At 35.5% G+C, this 19,743-nt stretch overlaps 1 protein-coding gene across 4 annotated transcripts in view; it reads right to left on the reverse strand.

Annotated features, from left to right (window-relative positions):
- LOC126973865 (potassium voltage-gated channel protein Shaw) overlaps positions 1-14,561 on the reverse strand; it is a 131,147-nt gene extending 116,586 nt beyond the window's left edge. For all 4 annotated transcript variants that reach the window (XR_007731434.1, XM_050821216.1, XM_050821219.1 and 1 more), the window contains exon 1: positions 14,353-14,561. The gene's annotated coding sequence lies outside the window, so the exon portion shown is untranslated. The remainder of the gene's footprint in view (positions 1-14,352) is intronic.
- Between the last annotated feature and the right edge of the window lie 5,182 nt (positions 14,562-19,743).

The raw sequence follows: 19,743 nt of genomic DNA on the forward strand, positions 1-19,743 counted from the left end.
AAAACAGTATTTTAACTATTATGTACAGAACAACGTCTGTTGGGTCAGCTAGTAGTTATATAAAAGTAAATTGAAGTCCCAAACGATAACATATAAAAACAATATAAAAAGATAAATTGATTCCACAAATTATTACAAGCTACAATACAGTCACTTCAATATAATCACTAAAATACAATAAAAAATATATTTTGTCAACGCGTTTTGGTGCAATAAATATTAATTAAAATTATAAGTTAAGTGCACAAATTTTATAAGCGAATGAAAATGTGGGCAGTGTCGATGATATACGGGAAAAACATTAGGTCAAGAGCACCGGAAATAACAGAGTTATTATTTATATATTTACGGGCATTTATTTTCTCAAATTTGATTCCTTTAGAATTCTTTTTGATGTCTTTTCTAATATACTAGATACTACTACCGCTTCAGAAACAAATGGTGCTCTGAGACAGAAGAAGCGGTGCAAGAAGGAAAAAGAAACCAAAGAAGGGATACAGCCAGCCTGATAGTGCCCATGTCTTTCGACTAGTAAGTAATTCCATTCAAGTAAGTTGATTGTATTTTATTACAATCATTTGTTGGCAGTTGTTCGCTTATAAATGACACATTAGATAAGCTGGCCTTTCAGGAATGCTTGTTTTAAGGATACTAGATCTTAAATTTTGGCGTCATTTAGGTGGAAGGCGGCAGGTGGTGTGTTATATGGTAATAGATAATAAGTGTTACAATCCGTCAAACATAATAATAATAGTACATATGCCAAGAGAACTTAAATATTGGAAATTTTGTACGTCTGTCGGTCCAATAGTTCGTGGAAGCTAATTTCTGATATAACTTAACGGCAAACTCTTTGCAGCATTCATTGTTTCATTGCTATCCGCCGAATTCATCGCGGGTAAAATGGCGGACACCCGTAAATAAAACTGTTCATACAATCAGCGCATGCTAACATCCTATGTAAAGACTGATAATGTAATAATGAAACGCTCCAGTCTTCCTCGAACTTTCCAGGTCACTGGTGTAAATAACGATTTGATATTCACACAGTGAACTTACGCTAAATAAACACGGTATTGATCTGTGATACCGTAACACCGTCACGAATTTCGAGAACGAATATCACAGGAAATAATTAGTTCCTTAGACTTCAACTGTGTTGTGTTTGAGTCATTTTGCTGTCTCTGAAACAAATTCGTTTCAAAATTTTAATATTGCTTAATACGCTAAGTCAAAACAACGGTTGCCGGCTAGATTATCGGTATCAGAACGGCGCCTATTTCTGCCGTGAAGCAGTAATTCGTAAGCATTACTATGTTTCGGTATGAAGGGCGCCGTAGCTAGTGAAATTACTGGGCAAATGAGACTTGACATCTTATGTCTCAAGGTGACGAGCGCAGTTGGAGTGCCGCTCATAATTTTTGGGTTTTTCAATCATTATGAGCAGCCACGCATTGTAATGGGCAGAGCGTATCAATTACCATCAGATTTACGTCCTGCTCGTCTCGTCCCTTATTTTCATTAAAAAAAAACAACGGCTAAAAACAGGTTAACAACCCTAGATTATTTTACCGGCAAATCGCATGTACGAAATATATAGGTAAAGACGTTGACAAAATCAGCGGGCAGATTTCAACATGTTCACGAACAGGCAAGTTCTGGGCGTTGTCGACAGTGGCTCTTGATAACTTCAGGCATGCATATAGGTAATGACATTTTTGCCCATTTGAGATGAGAAAGCCGATCTTCTGGACAATGAAAAGACACCACTGGTCATTCCGCGGTGTCTCAGCTCTATGCCGAAAGATGAGGACAGTTCGAGTAAAAAACTATAAGAAGACAACTCTCGTCCGTCTGACCTCCAAAAAAAGGTAACAGCTCGGATCTGGACAACTATATAAACTAATAGAGCAAGACTTCAAGCCATGTGCACCCGTTAAAAGCTCTAACCATTTCACCGTATGCACCGCAGAGCTGCTTGCATTATTGGAGATAGATGGCTACATAGAGGCAGTATAGACATCTCATTAAATATATGTCTTCTTCCAAATTTATCATCATCGCCAGACACGACCCAAGCTTTCTTCTATGTATGCAAACATTATGTTTAAAGAAAAAAACATTTAAACTGTTGCTTCTCAATACATTTTTGATAATGTTCTGTATGTTCATGAGCACATTGAGGATATTTCTAGAAACTGTGACATTCATAATGTTAACACGAGGAACAAACATTAACTTCTTATGCCTACTACTCGGTTGGGTCGAGTTAGTAAGTCTTTTGTTGGGCGATGTATATGCTTCTACAATATGATCCCAGAAAATGTTCAAAACAAATGTGTGACGAAATTTAAAAGAATTGTTAAAAAACGTTTGTGTGGGAAAGGTTACTATAGCATAAACGATTTTCTTAATGACACAACGGAAAGCGAACACCCTCAGGCTCTTTAATTATAAATGTTTATTGTATGATTCACATTGAATCCATATTTTTATATTAAAAAAAAGCCCGCTGAGTTTCTTGCGCCCATTCTTCTCAGGTCTGAGGCAGTCTCTTTTGAATGGGTGGTAGTTTTTGACGTTCAATAAGTGATTTTGAATCCTATTTTGAATAAAAATATTTGAATTTGAATTTGAAATTTGAATATGATAATAAAAATGTTTCCAACCATTTCGACGCGAGTTTAGGTACCTCTATATGATGTATACTCAGGAGATGTTGACTCGCTATAAATTCTGAGATAGTTATGGTTATATATTCCGAAAAATAACGCCAATTTCAATAAATTTTCTTTCTCCTTAGTATAATCAAACTATAGAATGAGCTTCCTGCGCAGCGTTTCTAAGATGAAACGACATAGGCTCTTTCTTCTTTACCTTCTGTTCCTCTGGTTCTGCAGGGTTATAATATGGGCGGCATTTCACTTCATTAATTAACGTCAGATGACGTGCCAATAATTTTGTTTGCACCTCTTTTAATAAAAAATGATCTTACGACAAAAATCAAATCTTTTTTCAAGGTAAGGTTAACAACACGAAATCTAAAGGAAGGTATAAATTAAAAGTAATTCACAAACACACACACACAGACGCACTCACACCACATCTTATTATATATATATTGTAAATCAATTATAAGTAAGTTCTACGATAGCATTATTTATAACCTAACTTAAGTTCTGTGGATTTTGTAATGTATCAAATAAATAAATCTCCCTTAGGTGACTCCAGCATTCAAAAGCCACAAATTAATCACTGAGTGCACCTAAAGTAGTTTTCATTTGAAAATAAGTTGGTGGTACTACAGTATGTTGCTGCGAGTGTGCGCCAGTTCAAAGCTAAAGAAGTTTTCACTCCAATGACTTTCTAGTTTTAGTGTCGAAACTTCGCCGAGATGGCCTTTAGATATTTTCAACGATTGCCAAAAAATATGTCTATATTTTGATGCATGCAGACGAACTATCAATTTAAATTAGCTCTCAATATGAAATGTATGGAAGTTCGATATTCGAACTAGGACTAGACGACAAGATGTTTACGAAAAGGACAGGAAACTTTTTCAAATAGTTTCTCCCACTTTGCTGATGTCTTTTTTGCATGAATACGTCTTTTAAATTGCTTTAATAGTGGAAGGTACTCCAGTATTTTGAAGATAGTAGCTACATTTGTCATCCAAATTCAAAGTTTTGATACACCACTTGCCACTGCAAAGTACAATACTTTCCCAGGCGAGTCAGTGGCTGAATCTTCTATCAAAAATTGTAACGTAAATACCTTGTTGTTGCTAAATTGTATCGTACTTTAGCATCACAGACTATGTTCAACGATATACTTACGCAAATAGAACTGATTTTTTTATGAACTATGCGGGACTCAAACCCGCGACATCTCGCGTTCCGTGCAAGCGCTCTTTCCATTAAAGCCAACCGTTCGAGTGACGTATCGTTTATAAAATCTTGTATGCTTTGTTCAACTCGCAGCTAGAGTTAGTCAGGTATTGTTAAGATATAATTACGTATAAAGTATAACTATGTTATCTATCTCTTCTCTGTGAATCACTTTTATAAAATGGAGCAGAAGTTTTTGAGTTCTTTTCTACTGTTCCAATCAGCTACTGTTCCAATCAGCAATAAATAATGGCAAAAACATCCATGAAGTCACATGTACAAATACGCTCCCAGCCTCTGCGGATTTTTCTCCGAAGACTTGTTGCAAGCAAAACAGACAAACTACTCAAACCTTAAGACTGGCAAATAAAATATTACATCAGATATCCTACATTGTTATCTCGCTGTAGATATAAATAAACAGCCCGCAATGATATTCCCGCTTTCACGGACAAATAAACAGAACAATCCATCATATTTATCGCGTCTCGCGTAGCTTGCTGTATTCTTGTTTCATTTTACTTCTAATGTGATTTTGATCTGTTCGTATTTCGTATTTTGCGAAAAGTTCTGTGAACATTTTTGCTTTACATTGTTGTTAGCTTTTTGCGGTATATAATATTTTATTACGTCAGTAATGTAGTATATTCGATTTTATTGATATAATATTAAAATGGCTTCCGACGGTTAATAGCGTATGGCGATGAAGACTAGAAAGTTGATACAAAAACATGTGTTTTTTATTGAAAAGGAAGAAAAGGGAACATTAATTTGGGTCAACTGATGGTATATGATTACCGTAGCCCATATTCTTCATGTGTCGATGTCGATGTTTCCAACTTCCCGTAGAGTAGTAGCCAACATAAATCGAAAATATTGTAGATTAGATTTAGAAAATATTATAGTTAGATAGGCTTACATTCTTGAAATGGTTTAGTCCAAGAGAGGAGTGACTAAAGTACAGACAGGAAAAGATAGCGTATTCAAGAGTACAATAATGTACCAAATTAACTTTTAACTTAACCACTTCTGAGTTACTAAGATGAGTAGATTGAAATAATATTGGATATTAATTACTATGAAAATTTATAGAAAAAATTGAAAGACTTTGTATTAAAGTGTTGATGTTCTTGAGATGAATTAGAAGTACTCCAGAAGTAGTACGTCAGTGGTAGTCCATGATTTCCTAACCTAACCTAACTATCTCTGGGAAACATGGCTGTATTTTACATACATACTAGCAGACCCGACAGACGTTGATCTGTTATAAAAGAAAAGCTCTTGCGGATGGAATTTCTTGACGAAAGGTATAATCCTAACAAATTTCAATTCCCTACGCCTTACGGTTCCAGATTCACAATTGAACTACCACCTAAGCGGCTGGACCGATTTTCATGATATTTTCGTGTGTTCCAGTGTTTTTGAGATTGGTTTAGATTCTCAATTACGTCCATATAATATAATTCTCCTGCTCATGTGTATGTTAGTGAACTCCTCCTAACGGCTGTACCGATTTTTCAAATTTAAGATGTGTGTACAGGACAACGTCTGTCGGGTCCACTAGTTTATATATACTCAATATATATATACACTGGCCTGCAAAAGTAAGTATCACACTTTTCAAATTAATTGTTTTTCTTAACTATAGAAGGTAGAGATTTAAGATTAAAAACGTTTTGTTGCAAATTTTATAGGCTTTAATTCTTAGAAACTAAAATTATACATTAGTAACATTTTTAACTTAAAAAAGATAAAACAATGAAAATAGACATTTTTAGTTTAGTGTAAAAAAAATTAACTAAAATGTATTACATGTTATTTAATTTTTAATAACTGGTATTGCCTCCTCGAGCTCTGATTACAGCTTCGAGCCGGTTTGGCATACTGAACACTAGGTTTCGGAGCCGATGTTGGGGAATATTCTCCCATTCTTCTACCAGGGCCTGCTTTAGTGCCCTGAGGGTAGTAGGTGATGGTCTGCGATTTCTGACTAGCCTCCCAAGCTCATCCCAGGCGTGTTCAATCGGGTTGAGATCAGGACTTCTTGATGGCCAAGCCATCACGCTGATACCGACCTCCTGAATACACTCTTGTACGATATGAGCCGTGTGTGGCCGGGCATTATCATGCATCAGCATCGATCCATCACCCATATTTGCTAAATACGGCCCTGCATACTCATTGAGAATCTCTTGAGCATATCTTTGTTCAGTGAGGGTGCCATTTTCTATGGCTACTAGCTCTGTGCGACCTTCTGAAGATATGCCAGCCCATACATGTACACTGCCTCCACCGTATTAGACTCTTTCTGAGATGCAGGCTTGAAGGTATCGCTCACCAGGTCGCCTGTAAACACTTCGCCTTCCATCAGAAGTGTAAAGGGAGAATCGAGACTCATCTGCAAACAAAATTCTTGACCATTCTCCTTCATCCCACTGCATGTGTTCACGGGCGTATCGCAGTCTCGCTACTCGATGCTGTCTCTCGAGTTTTGGGCCACTCGCTGGTCTTCGGGGTTTCAAATTTGCTTCAGCAAGTCTTCTTCTCACTGTACTGTCACTAATGTAGTCCCTCCGGGTCTGAAGTAGCTGTTGCTGGACTTCAACTGCATTTTGGTGGCGATTTCTTAACACAGTGGAAATAATATAACGATCTTCTCGGGCACTGGTACACCTGGGTCTGCCATTACAAGGTCTCCTCAGATGGTGTCCAGTCCCTTCGTACCTTCGCTTTACCTTCTGGACCGTTCGTACCGTCACACCCACCATTCTTGCAGTGCTACGCACACTGATGCCTAGTTCCAGAAAAGCCTAGATGATCCTAGCACATTCTTCAACTGAAAGAGGCATGATAAATAAATGTTATGTGCTTTTTAGCATAAATTTTTAAAACAAGACCCATCGATCTTGAATAAAATTTAGAACAGAAAGAAAAATGTGAATGGTAAAATTGTAATTCGGAAACGTCCACTTTGAAAAAGAAATGGTTTTGTTTTTGAAGTTTTTTTTCAGCCAATTCTTAAAAGAAGGTTACCGACTATAAAGTTTTTATGTACAAAATTAAACTCTCTTTGGAGTCCCTTTTATTTCGAAAGTATATCTTGTGAACTTAAAACGCTATCCCAATTTTAAAAGTGTGATACTTACTTTTGAAGGCCAGTGTATATATATAATATGTCATAGAAACATTTGGTTTCTATAGCTGCATCAATCTCTCCTCTGGAATTATTCCTACATAGTAATTTCTATAAAATAAACAAATTAGTCATTGAATTAATTTGCAATCATTATTTTAAGCAGTTGTTTAGGCCAAATATGCCTAAAGGGTTTTTATAAATAGTGAAACAGTCATCGCATTAATTAATTTATTAATAAATTAAATATTGTGGGTGCAAAAGAGTTGCACTAATTCCTTCATTTCCTACCTGCACCCTATCCCTCCCACTTTCGGTGTAGCGCGAGCGCAGCTGATAGTTTCGTTCCGCGAGGAGTAATTACTTAATTAGTATTGAACTAGTATTGGACTTGTCAACGCCGTGATAACTCATTAATTCGTCTCCTTACGTGTAATCTCGTGATTAATAATTGATTAAGTTTATACAAATTATAAAAACCTGCTTCTTTTTTTAATTAAATTTAATAATTATACATAGATTATTAAAAGAATCTTATTTCACGAATTAAATTTAAAAACAAAATTTATGAACTCGCATTCCGTGCGAGCGCTCTTTCCAATTGAGCCAACCGTTCGAGTGACGTATTGTTGATCGCTTCGCTTCATCTACAGGATCTACTTTACAGTTGATAACCTGGTTAACCCCAATATTTGCATATTGAAAACATAACTTTCAATTGAATTAAGTGAATTAGAGTCGATTTGTGTAATTAATCCCAAAAGTGAGGGTTATAACTTTAAAAAAGAATTCAATTTTACGTTGGGCTGTGTTTTTCGATTAGAAGTTAATAAGATTCTGAAATAGAAGGAATTATATCTCATTCTAACTTTATGATTGAAACTTATAGTTGAGCTAAAATATAATTTCAGAGACCTTGATTGATCACCAGTGCCGCTGTTGATTCAGATTGAATGGAAATTAATCACAACTTTATAATTGCTTCATTAAGGTGATTGATGGTCTTATTTTGATGTTGTTTCATTATTATTTAATTGTTAAAATGATGCAGTTGAGGCGCAAAATGTTGGAACTAGAAATGAATGTTAAATTTTCAAAATTATGCAAAAAATTATTGGATGCGCCTCAATTATCTGTGCTTTTTTTTCAAATTTTTTTATGGCAAATTATAGTGCAGACGGTTTCTTGTAGAAAGAATACATAGAGAGATACCAAAGACAACAGACTCATTGCCATCTGATTGGCTAATCAAAGGTCAGTTTTCTCTTGCGCCGAATATAACCAACATTGTCACCGAGCAACACAGTTCGCAATATACGCTTAATATAATAATAGTAAATTGAGGCTTCATCAGTGATCAACGATCTAATCGCCTCACATTAAGTTCTCGGTGTTATCGCAACGCATAAATCCATTTCCTACACACGCCGAGAGGAAGCAACACGCACCTGAACACCAGGAGTTCCTATAGGAATAGCGGGGGCCCTCAGCTGCTGACCATAGCGCCTCGGAATCTCAAGTAACTCGGCATATTATTTAGCCATAACTGATTTGCAATTTTAATCATATCATATGTTTTTAAAAGCACGCCCTAATACAATAATATAATAAAAATATTTTTATATTTATGAGAAGCTGCGCCCTGCAGATCCACAATCGTTTTGTAAAATGCAAACTTTTGTGACTACTTAAGAACTTAAATATTATTCAGGCCAATAAGCCCTTCGGAAATTCTATGATAAATGTGGTAGAAGACACACCGAGGGGCGTGTGGTGCTCTTGCTGTGTCACAGTGGACTTTGGAACAATTGGTCAAGTTTGTTCATTCAACCTGATACTTTTATGTTTGTATATAGGCACATAAGTGAATTTGCTAGAAACTTTCATAACATGTTAACACCAGGAACATAGTGATAGCTATTGACATCCAATGAGTGATATCACAGCCTATTTTGAATAAAAATATTTAAATTTGAATTGGAGTACACGTATGTATGTATGACCACTAAAGTATATTTTTTTCAGAAGATAATGTTAGTGATTCCTAAGAGCATGAGTTCGTAACCATGAGGTGGACTAGAGGGCTTTAAAACATTCTGTAGTAGAGTATTAACAAATCACACTTTCTGCCAGGTGATAAAGACCTTAACCTATGATCAAAATAATATATTTATTATATCAAAAAAATTGAGATATAAATATCACAAATTGATCGGACGAACGACCCTTGTGTATAAATTGTTACTGGCTAGTTTCGATTTCCCCTAAAATATTCAAAGCCAAACAAAAATCAAATGAAAAACACATAACAAATGGTCTTTCATATATTTTTCTGTCCGCTGAACCACGCGTTACAAATAGATTTTCAAACAACATTTTAGCCTGCATGTTTGTTCGAAATAAATTACTTAGTGTCGGCCAAGTTATATCATCAACTCGAAGGCTCTTACTATAACAGCATAACATAATATTGCCCCCGGCACCAATGCGGTTTAAGTTTTCGAATTAATATCTACGTTTATTATTCAACTTTCAACTTTCAATTTTCTTTTTAATGTAAATGAGCAACGAGACGAGCAGGATGACGTTGATGAGGACGACAACAAAGCAGTGCCGCTCAGGATTATTCAAAAACCCGAAAATTCTCAGCGGCACTACAACTGCGCTCGTCACCTTGAGACATAAGATGTCAAGTATCATTTGCCCAATAGTTTCACTAGCTACGGCGCCCTTCAGACCGAAACACAGAAACAGTAATGCTTGTACTTTACTGCTTCACGGCAGAAATCAGAAATAGCACGCCGTTGTGCCAAAATCATAATCATAATACCCATAATCTAGCCGGCATCCGGTGCAAAGGAGCTTCCCACTGGTAAATTTGGTTCACTGGTATCGGAAAAGAGTACGGGCCTCAAATGTATGCTCGTTTGATTACCTCTTCCATATAATAAATAATTAATATAATCTTTGAACATAATATCCCTGTGTGTTTTGGTGGTGTTTAATATTCACCACTGTTAAACGTATGGGCCGGGTCGTATTTGCTAATTATTTTAAACTGAATTAGTGAATGGAATTGTTTAATTTTAAAATAATCTCGATCGTCGGTGCTTCGGTAAATAATTGGTCACTTACTATTAAACAAGATTTCAACCTATAAAACAATATACTACAGAAAATGAATTAATATTATCTCAAGTTAAGCTTAACTCAAACCATAAACATAATATTACCTACCTATTTAACATGGTCATCATGGTCAGAGGTCAAACTCTAAAAAAATTAGCTTTGGTTTAATTTGGAATTTTATTCGTAGCAACCCTGGTATTAACATAACAAGCAATTCTATTGTGTTGAATAAAATTGAAATAATTTTCATTGGATACTGTACTCATTACAATTTTTTGCAGTTCTGCACTAAATAGTGATTTTCATTACTAACACTAGAAATAGGGGATTGCTTGTAACTAATTCTAGTAGGCTTCATAAGATACATAATAGCTTTAAGGGTAAATGTATACACTTTTATAATAAAGTCCCAGCCACTGTTCAGGCATTATCTATAAAGAAATTTAAAAGTTTTTTAAAAAAATTGCTCTGACGTAAATCCTATTACTCCACAGATGAATATCTAAGTGTATAATTTTATAGCAATAGCATTAAAAGTACAATATTGTATATTTTATGAAAAAGAGCGCCACTTCTCCTCTCTCAGAGCGCCATTAATTGTTTCCGAAGCGGTGGTAGTGGTAGAAATAAGATCAAAAGAATTCTAAAGGAATCAATTTTGAGAAAAATAAATGCCTTTTATTTTAATAAGAACCTCCGTTAGGTTTATGGGCAAAACACAATTCTTGGTTAGACCCCCCTTTTTAAATAAAAGGGGTTAGGGTATGAAATTTCCCTTTAAATTTAACTTCGAATTGACATGTACCTATGTAGTTCTTCTTTTAAGAAATGTACAACATACGATTATCGACTTTCAATTGTTTTTTTACTCAGCTTAGACAAGAAAGATGGATACTTCGAAAATTCGAGTGATTTTTGAAAACGAGTGCCGATGCGTCCCTAGTACGGCAGAAACCACTCGCAATAGCAATGTTGCATTTGGAGAGGGGTCTGGTAATGAACGCATCTTGCGATTTTGGTTTTTAACGCTTTCGTGATGGAAACTTTAATTTGAAGAACGAACCACGTGGCAGACCGCCCGTTACACAGGTGAAAAACAATGAATTGAAAGAGATGGTGGAAGCCGATCCGAGCCAAACTACCCAGGAATTAGCGGCATGGTTTGACGTCACCTTACCAACAATATTGACTCATTTACGTCAAATCAATAAATTAAAAAAAATATATAAAATTGGGTGTCTCATGATTTGACTGATCTGCAGAAAGAAACGCGTGTTGGAACTTGTGTTGCCTTGTTGAATCGATACAGAAATGAAGGAATATTGGATCAAATGACTTGCGATGAAATGTGGATTCTATATTTGGATTAAATAAATAATTTAAATAAAAAAAGACTAATTTCAATTTTCAGTACAAAAACAGTAATTTCATAATTTAACCCCTAATATCTGAAATGTGCTTGTTAAACATAACATGCAATGCTTGTAATCGATGTCAGACCAGACCACAAAGTGTATTTGCATTATGTGGATAATACCTTAGAGACCACAGAGTAAACAAGATTTTACAAAATAGCTCATTGTTAGACACTTGGTACGGCATTTCGATTGAATAAATATATCTATTATATATAAAATCCTTGACGATTCAAATTGATTATTTAATTTTATGTTTTACTTTTAGCCACAGCATAAAATAGTCCAACAAGAAACTGATTTGAAATCCAGCGCTAGAGCAAACATGCTTAGCTGGGACAATTTTGTGATATAAATTTATAAGGTTACGAATGTTAGGAACTACACAGTCAAGAGATTGGAGCATAAAATAATTATTTAATACTACCAGTTTATTAACCGACTTCAAAAAGGAGGAGGTTATCAATTCGATTGGTATTTTTTATGCAATTACACCAATTACGCTGTGATTTATGAACCGATTTACGGGATTCTTCTTTAGTTTGATGCGGAATAGTTACCATCGATACCATAGGCACCGACTTTAAACCTATCGATAGCAAAACGCACCACATGCAAATAATAGTATTTTATTAATATTCAAGGAATTAATTAGGTTTGCATAAGAGGTGTATTAAATTAAAACTTTATTAAGTAATTTTATACTTTTAAGTTTCTGAAGTCGGTTTTTCAAACGTAGTTTTTTTTCCATTTTTCATCCCATTTTGTTTTATCTTACATATTTCTATTGCTTGTACATCAAACAAATACCACTTTTCTTCTCTTTCTTCTATGTGTTGCTACGCAATGCTAGTTATGCGATATTGATAAAATGCGTAACCATCACGTCGCTACGGGGCCTACGTATAGTAGCGACGTAGCACGCACGTAGCCCTTGCATAAAATGGTACCGATATAATTTACTTAATGCATGCATAGGACTTATACTAGAATTATATTGTGCGTCTGTCAGGACCAAATAAACGTCGAAACGGCTGGAATATTTTTTCAGAACTAAGGCTACTTTTATTTGAATTTAAGTTTACCGTAAAATCACAAAACACAACTCTCAAAATACTCTTTTAATAATATTAATAAAAAATAAAACATACTATATAAATTTTATTTAACAAAAATGTTTTATTGAGTACTACAGCCCGTAGATTTTCTTTTGTACCATCAATGTAGTGTCAATGTTGCTGTGGTACTTTTCTTATCAGTATAAAACAAAAGTTTTTTTTATCGGAAAGTGGACAAATGAGCGTACAGGTTACCTAGTGTTAAGCGATCACCAACGTCCTCATTCTCTTGCAACACCAGAGAAATCACAGGAGCGTTCCCGGCTTTTAAAGAAGGTGTACGCGCTTTTTTTGATGGTACCCATGTCGTATCGTCCCGGAAACACCGCACAAGGGAACCACATTCCACAGGTTTGTAGTACGTGGATAAAAGCTCCTTGAAGACCACACTGTGGAGGACCGCCACATCCAGTTAATGGGGATGATATCCTAATTTGAAGAGTGTCGTGCGATGTTAGAATTCGGCCGCAGGAATCAAGTGAAACAGCTCTTCGGAATACTCCCCGTGATAAATGCGGTAGAACACACACAATGAAGCGACGTCTATACGCAACGTCAAGTGATCCAACCGTTCACAGAGCACTGGATCGCCGATAATTCGAGCTGCTCTTGCACGCAGTCAAGTGGATTGAGCTGATTCTGTGAAGGCACCAGACCAGAGATGACAGCAATACTCCAAATGTAACTGGACCTTCGCTTTGTAGAGTGCTAGAATGTGGGCCGGCTTGAAGTATTGCCGTGCTCTATTTCAGCTTCTTTGAAGCCAATTTGGCTTTGCGCTCCAGATGACCGCAGAATAGGAACCACTCGAGATTTCACGACCCAGTATTCCGATACTAGGCAAGCCTTTAAGGGAAGTGTTGTCAAAGAGCGGTGATGATAAATGGGGCTTTTTTTGTGGTAAACGTGCAATCTTGAGTCTTCTGGGGGTTAAATTGGTCAAGGTTCAATTTACCCCATTCCGCAACCTTCTCAAGAGAGGACTCGATACAAGACACAAGTTTCTCCTGGCACTGGTCGACGATTTCCCGAGATAGACTGCATGGTCTGTGTATACGGCATCACGAGTGCAGCTGTCGTCTGCATAGCAATAACTTTATGCGAGCAAGACGTATTTACAAAATATTGAATAATAAAATGACCGTAATACCATAACGTAAATATATCCAAGCTTCCTTAAATTATTTTTTTTCAGCAGGTTAACTTTTTTTTAAATCTTTCAGTAGTACTATTTTGATTAGCTAATTACTTAATTATATAATTTAATCAGATTATCTGAATAGGCTAGCATTAATTAATACCATGCTTTTGCAAATTCAAATACATATTTATCTATAAGAAGCCGTATGTAGCCAGTAAGACCACCTTTTTAATACAGTTTGTATCTTATCCAGCGATGGAGTATCATTATTTAAATTTATTTTTATATTAAAAAAAAAACAAAATTCTATTTTGTATTTTATTTCCCTTACTAAGGCAAACTGTACTAAGCCTTGATAATTTTCAATTAAAAATATTTCAAGGCAGTGCTAATTTATGATGAAAATTAATTTCCATTTTTAAGGACATATATACAGTTCACGTTTAGAAATAGGAACGCATTAAAATTGTTACTTAACTTAACTACTTTGTTTCTAGGCACACGCAACCAAGCAATTTAATTTACGAACCTGTATCAAAATTAAATGAACGCAGTTTTCACTCACAGAAACACGCCACTGCAGCACTGTGAAGAAAATTAAAAAAAAAAACACAGAGTAGCTAACTGTATAAATTAATAGGTATGCTATACAATTCTTTTTCAATTCAACTATTCGAATTTCAAATTTAGAATAAAGCCGGCGGTCGCGGCGGTTGACCGCGCGCGCCTTCCACGGCTTTCGTCTCGGCACTGACGTTTCTGCGTTTAGTTGAACGCATGCGCGGCGGTAAAAGTGTTCTAATAGTGTTAAGGTTCTGATCGACGGACGAGCTTTGCTTTGTTGGCTAAACATGTTTCACGTTCTTTATTTTATTCAAACAAAACAAAACTTATAACTATATTTAAAATACTAAGACTACATAAAATTAATAATTTTATTACGTTGAAGCGTACCAAAAATACTGGCAGCATTTCAGGTGATCCGTTGACCAAAATAGCTTCCAGCGTTGGGTTTCCAGTAGCCTTATTGAGGCGCGAAGATAGTACTTTGAACATTCTCCGCGCCCCTGGGCCCCACGGGCCAAGTGTCTCGTCACCAAACGGCACAAAAGATGTACGACTCACTGAGACCGACATATTTGGACGCTTGTTGTCTTCGACAGTCGAAGCAGCAGCCCCAGCACGAACTGACGTAACTTGCACATGAGAAGAAGCCAGAGTGTCGACGCAAGTTACGTCCCACACCAGCGCCCTTCCATCAGCGCGCTTGCCATCGCGACGGATAATACCATTTGGATCTAAAACAGCTGTTATATTAAGACCGGCAATGCCCTGCGGATGACTTCATTAATGGTGGCGTGACGACTGATACGGCCTGCCAATTTTAGGCAGGATAACCCGTGACGCCCAAGATCATCTACCTGAAATTGTTGTTTAAATATGCGTACAACAATCATTCAGGTTAGTATCAAGCAATTTATAATCTCATAAGTCCCTTGATACTCGTACTATGGCAAGACACATGTAATACTTTAAATACTTAACATGATTTTATAATTTGTAAGAGTTGTACGGACAATAATAAGTTTCCTTTTTAGCCGATTTCAAAAAAGGAGAAGTTTCTCAATTGGCCGGTATGTTGTTTTATATTTGTTACCTCAGAACTTTCGACTGGGTGAACCGATTTTGATAATTTTTTATTTGAAAGCTGGTGCTTCCCGTGTGGTCCCATTGTGATTTGGTTGAGATCTTACAATGGCATCCATGAAAAAACTATAAAAGTCTAATATTTGCTATAAGTATGTCTACGCGATTCCAAAAATAACAATAATCGTAACTAGAATTAGACTATTAGAATTAGAATTAGAATTAGAATTAAATGGATTGTACAAAAATACGCAATTATTTTTATACTTTTAAGTGCAGATAAAACCCTTTGTTTTAGAATAGTGTTTTATAAGTCGCTTGTTTTTTTGTTTTTTTTTTTCAGTTCAAAACCAAAATATAGGATTTGGTATTATATTTATAGGTTATACAAGTCGTTATCAATAAGGCTGTGGACATAAATATATATATATCATGCCAGCAACGGCGGAACCATGAGTGAAGTATAAAAAAAGGTGTCACGAAAACAACATATAAAATAAAACAAACACTGCGAATACTATAAAATATCTTTGTGGAAGAAAGAAGGTGCTTTGGCAATATGCAAACATACGCAAATTTGGAATCTGCCATATTAGTTTGTGTTATTTTGTTACTTGGCAACAGCAATACACACACTCTGTCAAGATTTAGCCATCAAAATATTGGGTTATCTATAACGAATCGTCACTGATATATAAATATGTACTACTGACTAGATGCCAAATAATGCGTTAATTAACTTTGTAAATCTGAAGTAAAATTTAACGCGCTGAAATTTCAGGGTGAAATTCATTGGACGGTATTTCCTAGTCAATACGATAAGGCCTTATATTTCAACAAAAAGTAAAATTGTCGAGGATTAATTTATGTGACATATATATGAATTGCTTACACATTGAGTTGAAAATTGTCCTTCTATAGGTTTTAATGTATTTTATTGCAACCTGAACTTTAAGCCAATGTTTAATAAACAAATATTTATTTCTATAAATTTTATCTGTTGCAAGCTGGTTCTTCTGTCGATTAAGACCTTAATACTCAGGTATATATAATATTTCGTAATGAACTGAAACTGCCTTTCCACTCTCGTACTTTTCATGTAAAAAATAAAGGTTATTATCGCATGTTGAGTAAATAAGGTGCGTACGAAGTTGAAAAATATGTTAATGTGCACCTGTTTCTCTTTTTCTTGACATTTCTTGCATACGTGCATCTCTTTCATAATTGAGTAGCTCTAGGACGTATGAATTGTTAAGAGTCTTATATAATAAAAATATATCTGCGCGTTCTAACAGATTCGCCCAGCTCTTAGAGGGTAATCACCCCCTCTAAAAGCATCTATTCTGCTCTCCCATATTGGGAATCGAGATGCTATAAATAAAATAATATTATGATTAAAATTTAATAATTCTTAACATTTAATATTAAGTCATATTATAAATTTTGTTTTGTGAAGATAATACTCAAGTGGTAGTATACAAAAATATTTATAATATGTCAATCTCTTAGTTAATGAACCATTTTTTTTTATATAATATAATGTAATAATATCTATGAAAATAAGGGACGAGACGATCAGGACTTTCAGCTTATGGTAATTGATACTCCCTGTCCATTACATTGCAGTGCCGCTCAAGATTCTTGAAAAACCCAAAATTTCTGAGCGGCACTACAATAATTGCGCTCATCACCCTGAGACATAAGTTCACTAACTACGGCGCCCTTGATACCGAAAGACAGTAATGCTTACACATTACTCCTTCACGGCAGAAATAGCCGTCGTTGTGGTCCGTATAATCTAGCCAGCATCCTGTGCAAAGGAGCCTCCCACTAGTAAATGCACAGCACGGAGCTTACTTGAGATTACCTCAATATGAGCGCCCCATTGAAGTTTTTAATCTTATACTATTCCAAGAAACGTAATAGAATCTACAAGTTTTAAAGGTTCCCTATTTAACCCTACTCATTTAATATTATACTTTTTAACACTAGGTAAGGAGAATTCAATACATTTTATTTTAATGGCATCCAGAGACAAATTATTTCCCTGAACCATTCAGATATGTTTTTCAAGCATAGGTTAATGTTATCTTATTACATCTTAAGAAGAAAAGAAGCATAAGCTAAAACAAATTAAAAACACCATACTCCTTCAATAAAGAAAAGAAAATAGATATTTATCCTAAATGAATCCAAATACACAGAAAGGTTTTCACAGAAACATTTTCTTTGTTAATTAGGCGGCGAAGGCAACAAGTAATAATATTAGCAAGTACCCAAGAGTTGTAATTGTGTTTCTTAAGCTAAGATTCCTTCAAGGAGAAAATTATTATAAAAACTGGTCAAGTGTGTGTCGGCGTTACACTGTAAGCAAACTTGATAAATATGTACGTTTGTTGTTTTTATATTTTGCACTACCTTCTTTTTCCAGAAGCACTTTGGCGCATTTTAAAAACCCCATATCTAGCTTAGTCTTGGATCATGAAAGTTGAAACTTTTTTTTAGGTTTTAGGATTTGAAGTCCTTATCACCTTTATCATACCTCTACAGCCTTGCTCTACTGAAAAGGTTGGTTAAAAATTTTTGAGGTATGATAAAAAAAGGAGTCCCTTTAGGCAAGGTTCCGAAGATACTGGCAGCGTTCCCCATTTGAATAGCTAGACTAATTCTTTGTAGCTCTTCGGTCTCCGGTAATGTCTACTAACCTTCTTGCTATTTCCTTAAAAAGCCTTATAACGCTAGGACCCCACGGACCAAGGGTCTCGACCCCGAATGGGACAAAATCATATTCGGAGCCTAGACCCCTGTATTTACATGCTGTAAATCTAATTTAATTTTTATTTGGTCTTGTTCCGGAAGTACTGTAGTGAGGAGTATCCTACACGTTTTACTAACTGTAGAGTTATTTGTATGTGCTGTGATCGTTCAGGCACTCACACACACACATTTTTCTTAGCAAAATAATAAAAAGAATATTCGTTATTTTGTGTTCCAGCTTAGTGGATGTGGGTACAGTAACAAAAAAAATCTATCTTAAGACTCACATTCAGACTCAGATCATACATATGTGTCAAGAGGAGAGAGAGCCCGCTTCAACTGCATAAATTTCAGCATCAAGTCACATAAAATATAACGGGAAATTTGCAACAACACATTAATGAAAACCGCATTAAAAGCGGTGTTATCGTTTCTGAGCTTAGCGTGCACAAATGCCCAAACAGGCAAAAATTTCTTAAAAGTTTTTTTAAACCTCGTAACATAAGTACAAAGAAAAAAAAATCTAGAACTGACCGTCCAGCTGGCAACGCTCCTGTATTTCTTCTGGTGTTGTAGGACCATTTGGGGGGTAGGTGATCACTTCACAGCAGGTGACCCGTACCCTCGTTTGTCCTCCTCTTCCAATAAAAATTGTATTGACAGTATTGACTTCCGAGATTTTTATATTATATGTAGATGATACCGCTTAAGATCAGGTAGATCACCATCAATAGATCATTCCATCATGACTTCCGTAATATTACAACATTAATAAATAACTCAGTAATAGAAATAATAAAATAAATTTCACGAATGTGAATATAACGCAATATAAAACCAATATCGCACCAGAATCAATATTTACTGAACGATAATAGAGCGCTCGCTCCGAATTAATTAATCCCTCCTTGCTCTATTTATTTCTCATTTCCTTACTCGCCCGATGATAATTTCATCAGATCTCATAAAGGCCTGTCGATCAGTGCAATAATTAATGAACTATTATAAAGCTATTTCAGTGATAACCAGCCAAACGAAGTGATCACGGTTTAGGTGATCACTATTGGGAATAATTCAATTTTTGAAGTGAAACTATGAGACGAATTTTATAGCAAATCGAGAGCCATGATGGGTTCGGGTCCGACATCGTTCATAATATTTAGTTTTCCAATTTTATTCGTTTATTAATTCCAAAAGTGAGAGTTATCGCTTTAAAAAGATAAGAAATTGTTTAGATTACTCATTTTGTTAATTATTAATTATACGAATTAAATTTATAACCTAAATTTATGAATGATGCAGGACACGAACACGCGACGTCTCGGGTACCGCCCGAGCGCTCTTACCAACTGAGCGAACCGTTCGAGTGACGTATGGTTCGTAAATCTTAATATGTCTTCCCTTAAGCATTGTTTTCCTAGTATAATAAACAAGGTACCAGATGATCGCTACTAATAGACAATAAGTGAACGACTTTCAAGAAGAATATTAATAAAAAATGTTTCTTTCAATACGA

Source organism: Leptidea sinapis, chromosome 30 (assembly GCF_905404315.1).
Source record: "Leptidea sinapis chromosome 30, ilLepSina1.1, whole genome shotgun sequence".
NCBI classification, from domain to species: Eukaryota; Metazoa; Arthropoda; class Insecta; order Lepidoptera; family Pieridae; genus Leptidea; species Leptidea sinapis.